This window comes from Equus przewalskii, chromosome 22 (assembly GCF_037783145.1).
Source record: "Equus przewalskii isolate Varuska chromosome 22, EquPr2, whole genome shotgun sequence".
NCBI lineage: Eukaryota > Metazoa > Chordata > Mammalia > Perissodactyla > Equidae > Equus > Equus przewalskii.
The window spans coordinates 51,722,071-51,741,981 of NC_091852.1; positions in this window are offsets into that span (position 1 = coordinate 51,722,071).

The window sequence follows — 19,911 nt, forward strand, 5'->3', positions numbered from 1 at the left end:
GTTACTCTTTCACTAGAGTTAATGATTCTCGGATTAAACTTTCCCTGTTTAACCAACTCCTCAGTTTCTATCTCCTGTTCGGACCCAGACTGATGTCTAGACCAAAATGATTGTCGACAAATGTGCAGGAGGATTCGGTGGAGGGAGGACAGCCTGTCCAACAAACGGTGCTGGAGACACTGGACGTCCACAGACAGAAAAGTGAACATTAGTGTAAACCTTACACAGAGGGGGAGAAACGTGTGCAAACCATATAGCCATCAACATACCCAAATCTAGACAATCTATAGAACTCTCAAGACTCAACAGGGAAAAGAACAAGCAATCCAATTAGAAAGTGGGCAGAAGATATTAAGAGACCTCTCACTGAAGAGGGTGCAGGGACGGCAAATAAGCTCATGAAAGATGCTCAGTGTCATCAGCCCTCAGGGAAACACAACGTGAAACCACAATGGGACATCACTGGACACCTACCACAATGGCTAAAATAAAGAGCGACAGCTCCAAATGTTGATGAGGATGCGGAAAAGCTGAATCACTCAGGTGTTTCCCATGGGAGTGGAAAATGGAACAGCCACTCTGGAGAACAGATCAGGTCCTGGAGAGTCGGCCAGTGAGGTGGACAGGGCCCGCGCCACGCCAGGTACTGAACGTCTGGACTAGACCAGTGCAGAGTACTTGAGCAACGACGCATGTGAGCACAGCTTGAGGCCATCCTGGGCCTTTTCTAGTGACTGTCATGCTGCGTCTGAGACAGGCTCTGTGGTGTGGCAAGAACAAAACAGCTTTCTGAACCTGGGTGAGAGCGAATTCAAGAAGGCAAGGAGGGAGGAGACGCCAGCACACCCATGGGGCGGGCAGTGCACTGTGACAGCTATAAGGGTGAGGGCGTGTGGGCCACCCAGCAAAGGCCAGAGGGCGTCTGGGAGCACGAGGGCAGCAGCGAGGCTGTGGAGCCTGGCTGAGACGGCTGGGACGCCCGCCTTAGCTTCCGCTGGAAACCTCTCTTATTCTCGGATTTTTCCCTTATTCCTGCCTCATTTATCTATCCTATGGTTGACAGATGCTTGTCTGGCGATTACTAACATGCAATACCTTTGCCAGGTTATGAAAAGGAAGACCATAGTTCATGTTTAATCTGCATTTTCATCTGTGAATCATTCTTTCCCGCATTTGCCCAGTTCCACTGGCGTCTGGCTGGAAGGCGCTCTGATTTATCTACAGTCAGAGCACAAATGCTTTCTTCTACAGAGCAAAATACGGTTCTTGTCATCATGGGCCCCCTGGTTTGTGGGGTGTGTCGTCTGCACGCTCTCTGTATCATTGGCTCTGGTCTAGGTGGAAGAAAGAGGAGATCCTTCATCTTCCATCGCCGGCCTCCGCCTGGGGTCCCTGTGGGAACGCCGGCCCTGCGCCTCCGAGCCGCGTCTGCATTCTCACCTGTCTTTATTTTCATTACTTTTACGTTTTTAAAAAATAATTGTCTTTCACCCATCTGCAGTTTATTTGTCTGCATGGTATAAGGTTTTAACATTTTTTCAAAATGGTTAGCGAATTTTCCCAATTACCTTTTTTTAAATAAGAAATACTTTGAAATGCTTTCTTTCTCCTATATTGAACTCAGATCTGTTCCTGGAATTTACGTTCTGTTTTATTCATTTATCTATCCATTCCTTAGCCATCATCACAGTTTTAAATTATTGTAGTTTTCAAATATGATTCTTGGACACTGTGACTCCTTTCATTCCTTCAATAAAATTCATTAGCTACTCTCAAGCACCTTTTTTTTTCTCCTGGATAAAATTTAAGGTAAGAAAAGCACGGAGGATGCCGTTTCCAGCACAGTTGTGTTGTCTCCTCTGTACGGCCCTGCTAGTCCTGGGAAAGGTGTAAGGGACATCTCAGCCCTGGGGCCATCCTGCAGAGCTGTCACTCCACCAATGACGACAGCAAACGGCAGCCCAGCCTTCTCTCTGGGGTGTGTGCTTCCCTTCCCCCACCTGGCAGAATTGGAATAGCTTGAAGGAAGGAAGGGCAGATCAGGCTTCAGGTTACCCGGTGCATCCGCAGGCCTGCTCAGGGCGCAATCCTGGCTCAGCAGAGGGCAGCTCACCAGAGGACCTGCACGGAGGGGGCCAGTGACGGGCAGGGGCAATTTCCTCAGACTGTTGGCTGCGGGGGAAGCTTGTCCAAGGGTCTGCCAGAGGGAACCTCTGTGGGGACTCGTCAGATTCCTCCCAGATGTGAGGGCGGGAAACTGAGCTCTTTGGGCCAGGAGCCAGGTTAAACAGGACAGACTCAAGATGAACCACAGGGCGCACGCGGGGGAGGGGCAGATGGGAGGCGAGGACGCCACACTTCCCACGGTCGTCGGTCCTGTGAGGGCAGGGGGGCACCCTCCTCCTCAGGCTGCAGTATTGACGATCATTTTCTGGGACAAAGACAACACATTTCTTTTTAAAGATTAATCTTAGTTAATCTTTCAAGTTAAATATGAGTTAACATCTACTCCCAATCTTTTTTTTCCTTCTTCTTCTCCCCAAAGCCCCCCACTACATAGTTGTATATTCTAGTTGTAGATCCTTCTAGTTGTGCTATGTGGGACGCCGCCTCAGCATGGCTTGATGAGCGGTGCCATGTCCGTGCCCAGGATCCGAACCGGTGAAACTCTGGCCCGCCAAAGTGGAGTGCGCGAACTTAACCTCTCAGCCATGGGGCCGCCCCCAACAACACATTTCCTGTGTGAGAAAAATTAGTGCAGAGAGCAGATCAGCAGGGCAGCATCTTCACTGGAGAGCAACGCAGGCAGGTACACACACCTGGTTGAAAGCTCTGCAGTCACCATCTTGAAATTTGTGTCAGTTTTGAACCAGGGGCCCCCCTCCCTCTTTTCGCTCTGGACCACAGGTGATGCAGCTGGTCCCAATAAGCAGTATGAGGAAAAGCAGAGTCTTTAACTCTGGTCACCTGGCTTGGAGCCTTCTCACGTTCAGGTCCACGTCTGCTGGAGAGTGTCACTGATTAGTCTTCTGTTTTTCTCTTTGGCCTCTGAATGCTCTTCTCTCTCCTCATTTTCCTCCAGCTCTCTTTCTCTAACTTGTTACTGATCTGCCTGGCTGTCCTTTGAACCCAGCTGAGGCCCCTGTACAGGCCTCTCGAACACGAGTGAGGGCCCCCATGTTGGGATGGAGCTGTGATTGGGAAGTCCTTTCTCAGCCGTCACAGGGAAGAGGAGAAGAATATTCCAGCTGACAATGTCTGTCACATAAAGCCCTTGACCAATGACTCAGTTTGTTTTAACTGGGGGCCAAAACCTCTTGAAAATGAACAGGGATTTCAAGAGATGAAGAGCACAGCGTTGTCTTATGGAAATGCCATGCTGAGAAGTCAAGGGGACGTTTGTCCAAGAAGCAGACGGACAGACTGAGCACGGGCCAGCTCTGGTCCAGACCCGCTGAGAGAGGACGGGCTTACATGACACCCTTGAGACAACAGACCTGAGAACAACAGAGGAGGGGTCAGCACTCATGGCTGAGGGCGACTCTCGCCAGTTAAAAGACACTGAGATGCAAGTGAAGAAGCAGCCAGTGACAGCGTGTGACTTGGAAGGGCAGGCTGTTTGCCAACGAGCGCCCCTAAGCAGAAACAGAAATGGTTGGGAAGTGAGTGCTGGACCTGAAGTTTCTACTGAGAGTTGGGGGTCGAGCCTGGCGGCAAGCAGGAGGAGGAGAAAGATGAAGTGAAGCGAAAGGCACTGTGGGTCTAAGAGAGTGTTTCTTACCACCAGCTGATGGACGGACGGGGACACACAGGAAACCTCAAGAGGCTTCTTGCCGCCCGTTGGCCCCTCTTTATGGCCTTCTTGGCCTTCTCTGTCCTGAAAAGAAGGAGGGGAAAGTGCATTTCCCGAGCCCAAGCCTTGGCCAGAGCTTCTGGGTCTGCTTCCATGAGTGTGTGCTGACGGATTTTGAAAGGGAGGAGGCGGATGGAAAAGAAGACACAGCCCTCAGCTGAACCATAATCGGCTGCAGCTGCCGCTCTGGGACGTGCCAACCACCCCCCCCCCCCCACCCCCCGCTCTGCTGCCAGGACGGGTGTGGGGAGGGAGCAGTGTGTGATTAGGAATGGCCCTACGACGACGTGAGTCTGCAGAATTCGTTGCTCTGGATTAAAACCACATTCGCAGGGAACAAACTTGGGAGGTTTGCAAATTCCTTTATAACGCAGTTAGTTTTTTATATTTTTTCATATGAATCTAAAGCTCACCCCTCCTTTATAAGAATATGGTCATTAGGTCACCAGAAAATGCCCTAGAGCATTAAATAGGACAAGGAAGGCTCACGGGAAAGGCGGGAGCTCTGACCAGCAGGGTCTTGGGGCTGCGCCTGGCTCCGGGCTGGCCGTGCTGGGGGAAAACCCCTCTGGTCGTGTTCCTGGATGTTACACCTCTCTACTCCTCAACCTCCATTGTTTTGCTTGTTGAAAAGAATTATAAATCTCATTTCTTATATCTAACAGTTTCAAATGAAATAATTCCTTTCCAAACATGAAGAGAGAGGAAAATGAGTGTAACAGGGTGTTCCAATGAAGCTGCAGTCTGAAAAGAAAGGCACATCAATGGCTACATTTCTTTTTCTTTTCAAACTCCTTTATTGAGGCATGACTGACGTGTGAAAAGCTGTACAGATGTAGTGTATACAGCTCCACGAGGTGGGGGATAAGTATACAGCTGTGGACCCCTCACCGTCATCAAGACCATAACAAACCCATCACATCCCAAAGTTTCTCTCGCCTCCTTTATTATCAGTGTGTGTCGCCGCTCTGCTGTACACAGATCTCCAGAACTTCCTCATCTCACATGACTGAAACTTTGTAACTCTGCGTCTCCCCCTCCCTCCAGACCCTGGCAATCCCTGTTCTAATCTCCGCTTCTCTGAGACTGACTGTTTTAGACTCTACATGTACGTGAGGCCATGTGGTATTTGTCTTCAAGCGCCTGGCTTAGTTCACTTAGCATAACGGACTCCAGGTCCATCCATGCTGTACCAGTTGGAAGAATTTCCTTCCTTTTTATGGCTGAATAGTATTCCAGTGTGTATATATACCACATTTTCTTTATCCATTTATCCGTCAATGGGCACTGAGGTTGTCTCCGTATCTTGGCTATTGTGAATAATGCTGCCGTGAACATGGACTTCTGGTATCTGTTTAAGATCCTACTTTAATTTTGCTTGGAGAAATACCCAGAAGTGTGATTGTTGGATCCTACAGTAGTTCTGTTTTTAATTTTTTGAGGAACCTCCATACTGTTTTCCATTGTGGCTGTACCAGTTTACATTCTGACCAACAGCACACAAGGGTTCCTTTTTCCCCACTTCTTCATGCACACTTGCTATCTTCGGTTTTCTGTATAATAGTCATCCTAACAGGTGTGATGTAACATCTCATTGTGGTTTTGATTTGCATTTCCCTGATGATCAGTGATGTTGAGCTTTTTTTTATGTACTTTTTGGCCATCTGTATGTCTTCTGTGGAAAACTATCTATTCAGGTTTTTAACAGGATTATTTGTTTTTTGCTGTTGAGTTGTAGGAAGCCTTACATATTTTGGATATTAAACCCTTATTGGATATGTGGTTTGCAAATATTTTCTCGCATCCCACAGACTACCTTTTCATTTTGTTGATGGTTTCCTTTGCTCTGCAGAAGTTTTTTAGTTTGATGCAGCCCCACTTGTTTATTTCTGCTTTCGTTGCCTGTGTTTTTGGTGTCAAATCCAAAGACTCATTGCCAAGACCAGTGTTGAGGAGTCTTTTTCCTATGTTTTCCTCCAGGAGTTTTACGGTTTCAGGTCCTATGTTTAATTCTTTAATCCACTTTGAGTTAATTTTTGTGCATGCTGTAAGATGAGTCCAATTTCATTCTTTTGCCTGTGGCTGTCCAGTTTTCCCAACACCATTTATTGAGGAGACCATCCTTTCCCCTTGTGTGTAATTGGCACTCTTGTCATTGATTAGTTGACTACATATCTGTGGGTTTATTTCTGGGGTTTCCATTCCATTCCATCAGTCTATGTGTCTGTTTTTATGCCGGGACCGTGCTCTTTTGATGACTAGACCTTTGCGATACAGTTTGAAATTAGGCCGTGTGATGCCTCCAGCCTTGCTCTGCTGTATCAAGATTGCTTTGGCCATTCAGAGTCTTTTATGGTTCAACGCAAATTTTAAGATTGTTCTGTTTCTGTGAAAAATGCCATTGGAATTTTCAGGTGGATTGCATTGAATCTATAGATCACTTTCGGTAGTTTGAACTTTTCAACAATATTAATTTTTCCAACTTTTGAACACAGGATATCTTTCCACTTATTTGTGTTTTCCTTTATTTCTTCCATCAATATCTTACAGATTTCAATGTACATATCTTTCATCACCTCCTTGGTCAAGTTTATTATTTCTAAGCATTTTATTGTTTTTGATGCTATTGTGAGTGGAATAGTTTTCTAAGTTTCTCTTCTTATAGCTCATTGTTAGTGTGTAGAAATGCAACTGATTTTTGTATGTGGGTGTTGTATCCTGCAACTTTTCTGAATTTCTTTATTAGTTCTAACAATTTTATGGTGGATTCTTTAGGATTTTCTATTTATAAGATCATGTCTTCTGCTAACAGAGAATTTTACCTCTTCCTTTCCAACTTGAATGCTTTTTATTTCTTTTTCTTGCCTAATTGCTCTGGCTAGAACTTCTAGGGCTATGCTGAGTAGAAGTGGTGAGATTGGGCACACTCGTCTTCTTCCTGATCTTAGAGGAAAAGCTTTCACTTTTCACCGTTGACTATGACGTTAGCTGTGGGCTTGTCATACAGCCTTTATTATGTTGAGGGGCAGTCCTTCTATACCTATTTTGCTGAGACTTTTACCATGAAGAGATGTTGAATTTTGTCAAATGTTTTCCTGCATCCATTGAGATGACCACGTGATTTTACCCTCCGCTCTGTTAACGTGGTGCGTCACATTTATTGATGTTTTCCTGCATCCATTGAGATGACCACGTGATTTTACCCTCCGCTCTGTTAACGTGGTGCGTCACATTTATTGATGTTTTCCTGCATCCATTGAGATGACCACGTGATTTTACCCTCCGCTCTGTTAACGTGGTGCGTCACATTTATTGATGTTTTCCTGCATCCATTGAGATGACCACGTGATTTTACCCTCCGCTCTGTTAACGTGGTGCGTCACATTTATTGATGTTTTCCTGCATGTATTGAGATGACCACGTGATTGTACTCCTCCGCTCTGTTAACATGGTGCGTCACATTTATTGATTTGCATGTGTTGAGCCATCCTCGCATCCAGGGATAAATCCCTCTTGATCGCGATATATGATCCTTTTAATGATGAATTGGGTTCTCTAGTATTTCATTGAAGATGTTTGCATCTACGTTCATCAGGGATATGCGCCTGTGATTTTCTTTTCTTGTAGTGTCCTTGTCTGACTTTGTTATCAGGGTGATGCTGGCCTCCTAGAATGAGAGTGACACGTTATGACTGTGCTGCCGAGCCCTGACTGTGTGAATACAGTCACAGGGACTCTGCTTCTTAGCAGCGGAAGCCTGGCACAAGGAAGAGTTGGAAATACTTTTATGATCAACGCCAATTTAGAAAACCAACAAGTGGAACCAAAAAGAAAAAAAACAGACTCACAATATGACATTGGTCCAGGGAACAGGCCACCACCTGGTTAGGGAGCTGCAGAGAGCTGGCCTGGGACCCAGGCTGGGCAGGACTTGGGTGGGCTGGCCCTGCCAGCTTCCCTTCTTCCCTCTCTTTATTCCCCATTTGGAAGATCCTCTGCCTCATTTGGATGGAGCAATTATTTTGGAGTGATTTTCCATGAGAAAGCAATGTGTCTTCCGTATTGCAGATCCCTGTTTTATGCTTTGTGACGCTGGCACCTGGAGTCACTGTTTCAGGAGACATTCTGTAGCTCTTTGGACGGCTCCCATCTCGGGATGACGTGAGCGCCAATCATGGACCCGCGGGCCACGAGTCTGCCGTGGGATTGCTCAGGCAGGCACGGGCGGCCCCTGCAAAGCATCTCAAGAGCTTGGTGCAGCCAGAACTTGGCATCCGCAAGGTAATGCAAGCAGTCACCCCAAAAGCAGAGAGGAAAAAAGCAAGAAAAAAATTAAAATTTTCCTTTGAAGTGATTCTTATAGTGAGAAGATGAGATTCTGCTAAAGTGAGAGACGGAGGGTGAGGCTGACAGCTCCAGGTCCAGGAGGCCCCCAGGGCTCTGTGGCATCCTCCCAACCTGCAGACGCAGAGTGAGTCCACACTCGTGCCGGCAGCCCATCTGAAGTCAGTGTCCACGGTCACTCTGAAAAGCCACCTGCGATGCTGGTTTCCACACTGCACTTGTGCTTGACAGAAGCTACCTGTCTGAGCAAGGGGGCAGGGGAGGGCAGATACAGAGGCCTGCTGTGGCCCAGGGACAGCAGGTGGGGGGTGCAGGGGCCGGCCATGCTCTGGAACTGCTGGCAGCCACCAGCAAACCCCTGGCTGTTCCTGTCAGAGAGGAGGCAGCCGCTTCACCAGGAGATGCTGAAAGCAGACTTGCGTTGCTTCCTGTTATCTTATTTTCCTTTCTAATCGCATAGGAACTTGATGGCTCATGGAAGTGTCATTTTACACTGCCGTGTACTCGGATGGGTTTCTAGTATTTTTGAGGAAAAGCTGTAGAAACGCATGGCGTTTTGGGGAATCTGGGAGGAACACCCCCTGTGAGGCCCAGCGCCACCACCACAGGCTGTGCTTCCCAGGAGCCCGTGGTCACGGGGCAGCCGTGCGGCCGGACCGCCTCACTCAACTTTGCAGGAGCAATTTTCCTCATTTGCACTCTGGAGATAACTAGCCTCCCTCTCGTGGGGCTGGGGTTCGAATCATGAAACACTGCACGTGAGGCATCCAGCAGACACTGGCCACAGCTCCTCCCTGGGTCCTCAAACCTCTGCTGAGGTCAGTGTCCTCCACGTGCCCTTCTGAGTCAGTCAAGGAGAAAAGAGGCGGATGGAGAGAGGAGGCTGGGCCGTGGTACCAACCTGCCTCCTCCTCCACCTGGGGCTGGGGGCTCAGGGAAGACGGACAGCAGCAGGGCCTGTGTGGGAGGTGGCCACACAGGAGGGACGGGGGCTGGTGCTGGACCCCCGGGGAGCACTGTCAATCTTCTGCGAGGTTTTCCCAGCCCCCCGTAGAGTGAGCGCATCTGTTGGACAGAAGACTAGGATAAATCCACTTCATGGTAGAAATACGCAGCCCTTCGGAGTAGCCGTTTAAAATCCTTCACTTTCATCCTGCAGCGGAATGCTCACTCCGAGCTCCCCCTCCCATGGATGCGAGGGTTTGGCTCCTTCTTGGAAGAGGCGTCTCCGGGCTGCCCCTGCCCACAGGCTTTCTCTCCCTGACAAGAGTGGTCGCTGCGGGAGCTCAGAGATGATCGCTGTCCCCACAGAGATGGCCCGGGCTGCACACGGTGGGGCCCGAGGCTGCTCGCCCTCACCGAGAACAAGAACGCTTCAATGCCAGCTCAGGTGACTCGATCGTCACGGATGTGGCGCCCGCACCAGCCTTCGTGCCGACTTTCCCCAGCTACGTGTGCGACCGCGGAGTCTCTGGACACAGGGTGCCCCTGGATGTTTGCAGCCAGACGGCAGATGAGAGCAGGCTCCTGCCAGAGCCGCAGACTCCCACTTACTCAAGATGAGGTCCCCAAACCCCCTAAAAATAGTCTATCCAATGATTTTCACAGGTTGGAAGCAGCTGAATGTTTTCTCCAAATACAATTTTATAGAGAAGCCAAATATGTGAAACCCATCCAGGAGCAGCTTCTCCAGGGGAAGGGGACGGTCTCCCAGTGCAGGGAACAGAGATGCCCCGGCCTTGCCCCCAAGGCACCTTGCTGGAAACCCCGCTGGTCCTCAAGGCACACTTTGAAAATTGACTGTGCCGGCTCAGGCTGCAAGGCGACAGAGGGGCCTGAGGCCCAGAGAAGCCAGTCGCTCCGCCAGCCTCCAGATGAGGCCATGCCCTGGAGTCATTCTGCAGATACCGTCCCAAAGCCAATGTTCACATCCCATTCGTGTCTGTGGTCTCTGTGTTGTTTAGGGAGCAAGGAAGTGCTCAGGTTGCCTCATTAATGGGAGAATGAGGAAATCAGGAGGAAGAATCTTGTATCAAATATCTGCTCTGTGCAATAAACCATTCCAGAATTTAGTGGCTTAAAACAGCGTGTTTTTTCTCAAATTCTGTGGGCTGACTGCACAGTTTTCCTGCTGGTGTCGGTCTGGGGGACTCATGCATCCAGCGGGGATGGTGTTGCCATTCTCTGCGGTCCCTCCCAAAGAAGAGGAGGCACTGGGCCAGGGCACGATTTGGGCTTTCTTAGGATATCTGACCAAATACCCTACAGCATCACAACATATCCATCCAGCTAAATTTGAAGTGCCTTCTACAACCACCCATTTAGTCATTCAACAAACACTTGTTCGAGAGGCAGGAACAGGGTCCAGGCTGGCTGGCTGAACACCGTTCCTGACCTTTCCCAGCTCACTCGAGGGAAACAGTGAGATAACAGCCGATTACCCCAGGGTCGTGCTTTGCTGGAGGCACTTTGAAATCACAGGACAGGAGGCTGGAGGCTGCCTGGGCTGGGCACGGAGCCTTCCAGAAGAGGGTAGGTCTGTGTTGAGTCTTGAAAGATGTGCATGGTGTTGTCAGAGAGACCCCGAGGGGAGGGACACCCATGGGGACAGAGGATGAAGGGGAAGGCAGTGATGGGGGCAAAGCTTGTCTCATTTAGGGGACACCGAGAAGGACGTGTCCCCTGAAAACAGTTCCTTACTTGAGACTAGGTTGCCACCCAAGGAAGGGGTCACGTCTCAGAACAAAGGGAAGGGAAATGGAGAGAACAAAAGTCGGGAGGAGCTTCCACGCAGGAGCAGGTGGCCAGAGTCTTGGTACCCATGTGTGTGTTGGAGGGGCGGGGGACCACGGAGGGGCAGGGTTCTCATCAAATTGTGCCTTCAGGTTATTTATTACAGGCTTATTTTCACCCAAGTGACATGAAATTCTGAGGAAAGCAGTCCAGGTCTAGTAGAAAGACTTCATGACGTCTCAACACCTTGTCTGGGGCTGACTTTATCCTCCGTCGTATTTAGAACCCACGCTCAGGGTTCCTCGTCCCTGGACATGGCCTCCACCCTCAGGGTTCCTCATCCCTGGACACGGCCTCCACCCTCAGGGCTCCTCATCCCTGGACATGGCCTCCACCCTCAGGGCTCCTCATCCCTGGACATGGCCTCCACCCTCAGGGCTCCTCATCCCTGGACATGGCCTCCACCCTCAGGGTTCCTCATCCTAGGACATGGCCTCCACGCTCAGGGTTCCTCATCCCTGAACATGGCTTCCACCCTCAGGGTTCCTCGTCCCTGGACATGGCCTCCACCCTCATGTTTTCTCATCATCACAAATGGCTGCTGCACCTCCCACCATCATCTCTGCATTCCTGGTTCAAAAAGGAAAGAAATGGAGGAAGGAGAAGGAATGAAACACCAGTAGAGTCGATTTTTTTAAGAACTCCTCTGGAAGTCCTATCCTCTGTGTCCATGTACACCTCGTTGTCCAGAACTGTGTTATCTGACCACTCCTGGCTCCAGTGCAGGATGGAACATCTCGTTTTTACACCTTGGAAGCTAACACCCAGAATAAAATCAGACTCCTGTCAAGGAAGAAAGGAACGATGGATGCTGGGTAGGCAGCTGCCATTTCCCCATGGGCGGCCATTAGGGAACCTGGGAGAGAGGCTAAGCAGAGTGCATCCGCGAGGAGAGCCAGAGGACTTTGAGGGCAAACTTCCCTCTGCTTGTCCTTGCTGGGAGGCCACCTGGCAGAGGTGCGTGCAGCCTCTGTTAGCAGACAGCTATCACAGGCAAAGGCGTAAGTCGCCCTCAGATGCCTTTTGTGATTACATTCCTTTTCCTAAAAGGCGGAAAGGGTGGGCCATGGTATGTCACTGTGGCTTTCAGGTTGAGTTTCACTGCACTGTTAGCTCTCCGAACCCTTTACAGAGGGGTTGTGTGGACGGGCTGAGAGCACCCCTGTTCCCACAGAGCTGGCTTGTGGCTGTCCTTCTGGAGCGTCCACGGAAGCCAGGAGTGGAAAATCCCCGTTCCATGTTCTGGTTTCACCATCGTGCTCTAGTTAATTAAAGTGACACGGGACTATTTTTCAAGATCCATAAAATCCACCCTTTGTCTCTGAGTCCATAACACAGCAGCAAGCAAGCAAATTAGGGCCAAATTATCTTCGTTTGAGTTGTTGTTTTTTGGTGTCATTCCCAAGTCAACAGCTTCTCAAATGCATCATGGAGAGACGCTGTGTTTGAATTTTGGTGTTGCTTGGAGACTGGGTAATAAATATGCAAAATGTATTATCTGTGCTAACAAAGAAAAATAAATGTGATCGAGAGGGGGAATTTCATTTGGGATCTGTTCCTGGCAGTTCATAACAAGTTCATGACTGTTGTTGACTTAAATAATGTGCGGAGATGAAGTTGACAAGACTGACTGGCTCATATTTGACCTTTATCCTTTTGAATCTTGTCTTTCCAGACTGGGGCACGTCCAACAGAAGTTCCATGCCGGGGGATTGGGTGGCAGGTAATTTTGAACCACTTGTGTCCCTGCGGGCAGGAGCATCCAGGCTGGCGAGCTCCCAGTCTGGCACAGCTGTGTGCCTCGCTTCCACTTTGGCAGTGACCTGTCCAGGGCGCAATGGGGGCAGCTGTCCCGTTCACAAGGCGGCCTCCTCACAGGGCTGGAGTCGTGATAACAGCTCTGCAGGAACCAGCACACTGATGCAAGACTTGCCTCCTCTCTCCTTATTTTTCCAAGAATAATAAACAACTCCTCGTCCAAACTGTGGCCTGATGTATATCTCTTGGGTTGTGGGGACACGGAAAGAACAACAGAGGCTTCCCACTCTGTTGAGAGATTCTGCCATCGAAGCTGAAAACAACGAGCTGACGTTTGTGAAACAGAAGATGTAGAACTGTGAGCCCCTCCCAGGAGTACGGCCGACACCTGAAATCTGTGTGGGGCCCATGCTCATTGCACCCGTGTTTCAAATATAGGGTGTATCAACAGAAAATTGGAGACAGTGAGGCCAGCAGATCAGGAGGTGATGCCATCGAAAAGACAGCTTGTCACTCACAGTTCCCAGGAGGAGAGAACACGCCACACCATGGGGGCCACACGGGGCAACACCAGGGTAGGCCAGGAGGCAGAGGGAGGGAGGAACGTGGTGAGAGCCTTTACTGTGGCTTCCACAGGAAGGAATGAGCAAGGCAGGGTGAGAAGCCTCGGGATTGGCTGGTTTGGATGACTTTAGAGGGCCCTGGGCACAGCGGCTGTCCTTGACTGTCTGGGACCCACCCTGGGAGATTGGGGCAGGGAGAAATTGTGAGAGCCATAGAGGCGGTGGGTGGGCTGTGGGCTCTGGATGGGTTGGTCTGCATTTGAAAAGCATGCTCCTGGGACAGCTATTTGCTCTCTCCAGAACTGGCTAACTCAGGGAGGGACAGCCCCTCCAGGGTGAGGACCCCAGATGTCAGAGCGTCAGAAACACAGAAAATAACAGATGTGGTTAGTACAATGCAGCCTGGCTGGTGAGGCGAGGAAGGTGCCATGCAGAGCTGTGCTTGCTGGACAGGCGTGGAGAGCCGGCTTGATGCCCTCACGTCTGGCAGAGGGATGAAAGCCCAGGTGTCTCTTCATGGTACAAGCCCCAGACACAGGGGGCAGCGGACCCTGGGGCTTCTGCAAACGCATTTGACAGCAAGCACTCCAGAGGCAGGCTGGGCCTCCAGCGAGGCAGTTCTCTTGCCATAAGATAATAAAATAAATAAGATAGAACAAAGTAAACCCAGAGCTTGGCATCCCCAGTGGAGAAATTTTGAGAGCGGCAGAGCTAAAACTGGAAGGGAGAAATTACAAGAGAAATAAGTTTGTGGCCATAATTACACATGTTCTTGGACACAGGTTTGGCTAAGAAATCCAGCTTCTGGACCACATGAGATTCTTTGGTTGTTTTCTGTTGGTGTCACTTTATAGGTTTGTGTTTTTCATGCCAGATATGACAAAGCTATTTATTCTCTCCCAAATACAATGTCTATCATGAAGACATGTCCACCACATGGTCAGGCACGTCTTTTCCTAAGTAAGACAAAGTGAGGAGAAATCTACCATCCTTTCCCACTCAACTGAAAAAGAAAAGAAAATCAGAAATACAGCTCTAAACAAAAGCTCCTACAGCTGATCTTTTCTCGGGGGGTGTTGGTGGGGGAGGAAGATTGGCCCTGAGCTAACATCTGTGCCAGTCTTCCTCTATTTTGTACGTGGGACGCCGCCACGGTGTGGCTTGATGAGTGCTGTGTAGGTCCTCACCTGGGATCCAAACACGGGAACCCCAAGCCACTGAAGCAGAGTGCATGAACTTAACCACTACACCACCAAGCCAGCCCCAATCACTATTTTTAAAATACCCAAGTAGACAAGCTGTAAAGAAGCACCGTCTTTCTTAGAGACCATCCAGCATGACCCCATATTCCACGCTGAGGAAACCAGACACAGTGAAGTGTTCATGTTCTCAAGATCTTATTTCTGGGTCTGGAGCTGAATTCATTGTCATCAACTACCAGGTAACTACTGGCCCTTCTGAATGTTCCCTAACTGTCAAAGGTAAGACTGCACACAACCAACCTAACATAACTTCAGATGGAAACAAATGCTCTCATGGTAAGATCGCTGACTCCTCCTGCAACGCTCTCATTTCCAGGATCTGGCCAATGCCTGCAAGACCACGCTGTGACGGACCCCAGCCCTCAGACCCTCTAAGTCACTAAACAGCACCCGCTCCACCCATCACCCACATTCCCCATGGAGTGTGGTCTCCCTCGCTGCAGCAAATAAGAACTCTATCACATCAGCCACGGATGTGTTCCTGCTACTCGTTAGCTGACAGATACTGATGTCGATTACAAGGTTCTGTATGTATATATGGAAACTACAAAATTATAATCATATTTTGTCTTTTTCCCAGGGACAAGCAATCTCAGTTACTTTTAGTTTTCTTTATATGATTCTGCTGCATACACTTTCTAATTTTTGTTTTAACTGGGAAACATTTCAAACCCAACCAATACAGGATATGATATACCAGACTCTTGCACGCCTACCACCAAGATTCAATACTTGTAAATATTTTTATCATCTTTGCTTCAGATCCTGGAAAAGACAAAAAGGAATAAAATATTGCAGAGAAACTTAAAATGCCTTCATGGTCTGCTTGCCCTCCCCGTCACTGCAGAGGCAGCCCCTGTTGGAATTAGGGTCATACGTGTTGTGAACAGTCACTGTGGATGTGTGTGAAACAGCACGTAAAACATTGACCAGCTTCAACTAGTCTTGCTTCCTTAAAACAGATTGTAGATTAACTAAACTTTGCTCCATAACAGAGACAGCACTGCGCATGGGCCAGCTGGGAACCCATAGCCCCAGGATGACCCTGGAGCCAAGAATCTTAAGAAATGTTGCCACCTGAGCTCTTTATGAAGCAAGAAGTCCTTCAATAAGGAAAACCTGGCTTCCAGCAGCTTGGTTACCGTATTTGGACTGATTTGAGGCCAGCCAATCAGCATCCATGGGTCCAGCTGCAGCTTAGTAGCCCCTAACTCCTTAAATTTCACCCCAAACCTTGGATCAGGGGGACAGATTTGAGAGCCTTGCCTCCTGTCTCCTTGCCGGTTGGCCTCACAATAAAGCCTTTTCTTTTCTCTAAAGTTGGTGCCGTAGTACTAGCTTCTACGCGTGTCGGGCAGTGGGCCCTTGCCCAGTAACATGTGTATCGAAAAATAAGGTAGATTATTGCTGTGGGTACTTTTTTAATATGCGGCGTTGAATTACACTTCATGTTTCTTTTTGTCATATGCCTTTTCTTTGAATTATTACATTTTTTGCTATTTATCTTTGTTGATACATATAGATCTAGTTCATTTAGTGTAACCACTCTGTAATATTCCATTGTGTGAATAAGCCATCTGTTTATCCACTCCCATGCTGAGAGTCCATTGTTTCTAAAATTTTCACTATTACAAATAATCCTGAAAAATTCTCTTACCCATGTTGCCCTGTGTTCACAGGAAGCGGGATTTCTGGGTCAGAGGTTGAGTCCCTTCACTAGGATTGCATGTAAAGGGCCCTGCACGGCGGCTGGCGGGTGTGGAGTTAGAGGAAGGGTGGCCCCTGCTGTCTGGCTGCCTCCCCCGCCAGTGGGGTCTGTGCAGGGGCAGTCCTGGCCGTCCACTCAGCTCCCTTCCCTCTGGGACACACAAAAAGGAGTTTCCTCTTGAATTCCGTGGTTCCAACAGCAGCCTCCTGATCTCCCGTCGCCCTGCTGCCGGGTGGAGCTCTGCATGCTCCGGGGACGCTCCTGCAGACACAGCCTGGAGCCCGTTCCCACCCTTCCCCTGATTCGGTCAGCACACTGTTATCTGCAGGAAATCTTCCTGCTTAAAATACTTAGACCAATTTCTGTTTCCTGCCATGACCTCTGACCTCCACACACTCCCACCAGCAATGTTGAAAGGTTTCTATTTTTCCCTGATATTAGTGGACTGCTTTTTGCCAATCTGATAGGTGGGAAAATGGTATTTAAGTGCTGCTTTGATTTTCATCTTGCTGAGCATCTTTCCATTTTTATAGACCACTTGGGTCTTTTCCTCTGTAATATATCTATTCATAGTCTTTATATATATGTTCATAGCTCATGATAGTGGACAGGCTTATTAACCCTGCTCACTGTAATAAGTAACCCCAAAATCCTAGTGAGTTAACATCAAAAAAAGGTTAATTTTGCTGACTGCGTATCTGATGTGAATCATCTCTTATGGGGACCTCGGCTTGTTCTACTGGTGACTCAACCATCTTAGGATCGTTTGCTTTCAGCCTCGGGGACAGAGGAGAGAGAGAAAACGTGGATGGTGCCAGGATTTAGACGTGGATTTAAAACGTGGATTTAGAGCCAGGCCTGGAAGGGGCTGCCCACCTTCTGTTGGCCAGCACTCAGTCACATGACCAAACTCTCTGCAAGAGTCTGAGGAATATGAAGATGTGTACTGAGCCAGGTGAGCACTGATAGTCCATGAATCCTGCCCTGCTGGTCATGAACCACCAGGTGACTCCCTTTTGCCCATACATCAAACATTCTCACATCCCTCCCCAAGGAGAGCATACAAGACACATTCAAGTCCCTGCATCCAGCTCAGAGTCCAGGGGATGCATGACCCCTTCCATCAGGACCAGATGGGAAGTCTTTCTAGGGACTAAAACTTCAGGGCATCCCCCGCTCCCCCTTGATCCTACGGCAGCAGTGGAGAAGGGCATGATGCCTGCAATTAAACCTCATTCAGAAAAAGGGAGGAAGAAAAACACATTGCAGTCATTGGTTCAAAGTAGTAATGGATTCCCTCTGGATTAGGCCCTCATCAAACTCTCTAGGAGGAGCTCTCAGTTCCACAGTTTTTTATAATACCACATCTAGCAAGCTCCTCCTTGTCCATTTTACTGGCCACATATGAAATGTGTTGGGGAGGAAGACGTACATTTATCCTCAGGAATGTGCAGGCATTGAAGCCTGCATCTTGCTCTTGGTTCTGTTCTGGTCATCTATTGCTGCATAACAAACATCCCAAAGGTTAGTAGCTTAAAAATAGGCTACTATTTTTGGGCAGGGTGCAGTGGCGTCAGTTGGGATGACTCAATTGGAACTGAAGGACTGACTTCCAAAATGGCTCACTCACGTGGCTGGCAACTTGGTGCTGGAGGGTAGCTGGGAGTCCCTCCAGAGCTAAGGGCCGGAAGACCTGGCTCCTCCCAGGTGGCCTCTCCAGGCATGTTGGGCTTCCTCAGAGCATGGGGACTGTGTTTCAAGAGCAAACATCCCACAAGAACCAGGTAGAGGATGCATGACCCTTGATGACCTGTCCATCGAGATCCCACCATGGCAGTTCTGCCAGAGGCCCACGCATGCCTGAAGTCCAGGGGAGAGAACATAGAATGTGTCCCTTGATGGCAGGTGTGTTGGTCACACTGTAATGGAGCATGTGGGATGGGAGAGAGCAGTGTGGCCATTTTGGAAAGTGAATCAATCACAGAGGCCCAAGTACAGCCTTGGAGTCTCAAACAACCAACTTCTCTGTTGTCGCCATAATTGTTACTGTGAATGGTTTCTTTGGCAACATGATTTCCTCAAAAGCTTGATATATTTCTGGTCTATTTGCTTCCATTCAGGTCCAAACTCCAGTAATTATGCCCACCATTGTTTCCCCCGAGTATAGAGACAAGTCTTCTTCACTACTGTGTCCTCCCCTCAGGCTTTCTGGAGGCCTCCTTGGGGCCCTGAGGCTTGTGTGGGAGGCCCACACGCTCGGCTCAGCTGTCCCTCTGTTCACTGGAGTAGCTTTACTGCCATGCGTGGGCCAAGCTTCTTTTAGTCCATCTCTCGTTGCCTGTGCTCAGAAGTCCCTGGCTGCCCCAACCCTGGCTGACTGCAACTAGTGGACCTCCTGGTTCTCTTTTATTTCTTCTTGTAAGCTGCCTAGTTTTCTCTTGACTCCTCCCGTTCTTGGAGCACCTTTCCCATGCACACTTTGAACCTTTCATTTTTTTTAGGAAGACTTGACCTGAGCTGACATCCATTGCCAATCTTCCCTTTTTTTTTTTTTTTTTTTTTTTGTATGTGAGCCACCACCACAGCATGGTCACTGACAGATAAGTGAGTAAATCCACACTCAGGAGCCAAACCTGGGCTGCCAAAGACCAGTGTGATGAACTTAACCACTAGGCCACTGGGGCTGGCCCTGCACCTTTCCAATTCCCCTCTCCTCCTCCAGCCGTCAGCTCAGTTAGGCACATGACGTGCCTCCCAATGATCACAGGCAACAGTTTTACCAAATGTTTACCTGATCATAAAATGGATTTCCATGTGTCCAGGCCCAAGTGTTAGCTTCCTTGCCACCTGCCACCCAAAACTAAGACCACGGAGCTGAGGGTTTGCATACATAGCAACCCCTTGGCACTAATTTCCAAATGGATGAAGGGAATTAACACTGGCTGCTCTAACAGGCAGCTCAAATATCTCAGCAAGTTCACACGATAAATGTTTAGTTCTTGCTCACATGCTAGTCTGATGCAGACCCAGCCTAGATGGTGGCTCTTATCCAAGTGGAGTCAGTACATTCCACTACACGGTTCCCCATTGTGGGCCTTCTCTTCCAGCTGTGAAGATAGAGAAGACAGAGCCCACAGAAGATTGCATGAGACATCTTAGAGGCCAAAGCTACAAATGATAGACATCCCTTTGCTCAAATGTCACTGGCCAAATTTAGCCACTCGACCAGCCTAAGAAGGGAGGCGGTGAAGAGAGAAGGTTGGATATGAAGAGGCGATCTTTGTTTCAATGTGGTTTCTCTATAAACTTCCTATTGCTGGTAGGATCATTCATATTTTTTCAGTAATCCGGTCAGTTATGGCATTACTAGTATCTTTCCTAGACCCAGGCGTCGCTACTGGAACTCTTAGAGTGTCCTCTGGAATTCAGAAATTTCAACTTAACTGAATTTATCACTTTTTTCCTTTCATGGTTTGAGCTTTAGATGTTTACCCAAGAAACCTTCTCAACCCTGAGGTCATAAGAAATTCTTCCTTGTTTCCTGTGGTCTCTCCGTCTTCATTTTTCTGTGTGTGGCACTTTGGGATTGAATTTGGCATTTTCAGCCTATGAACAGCCAGGGGGCCAGTC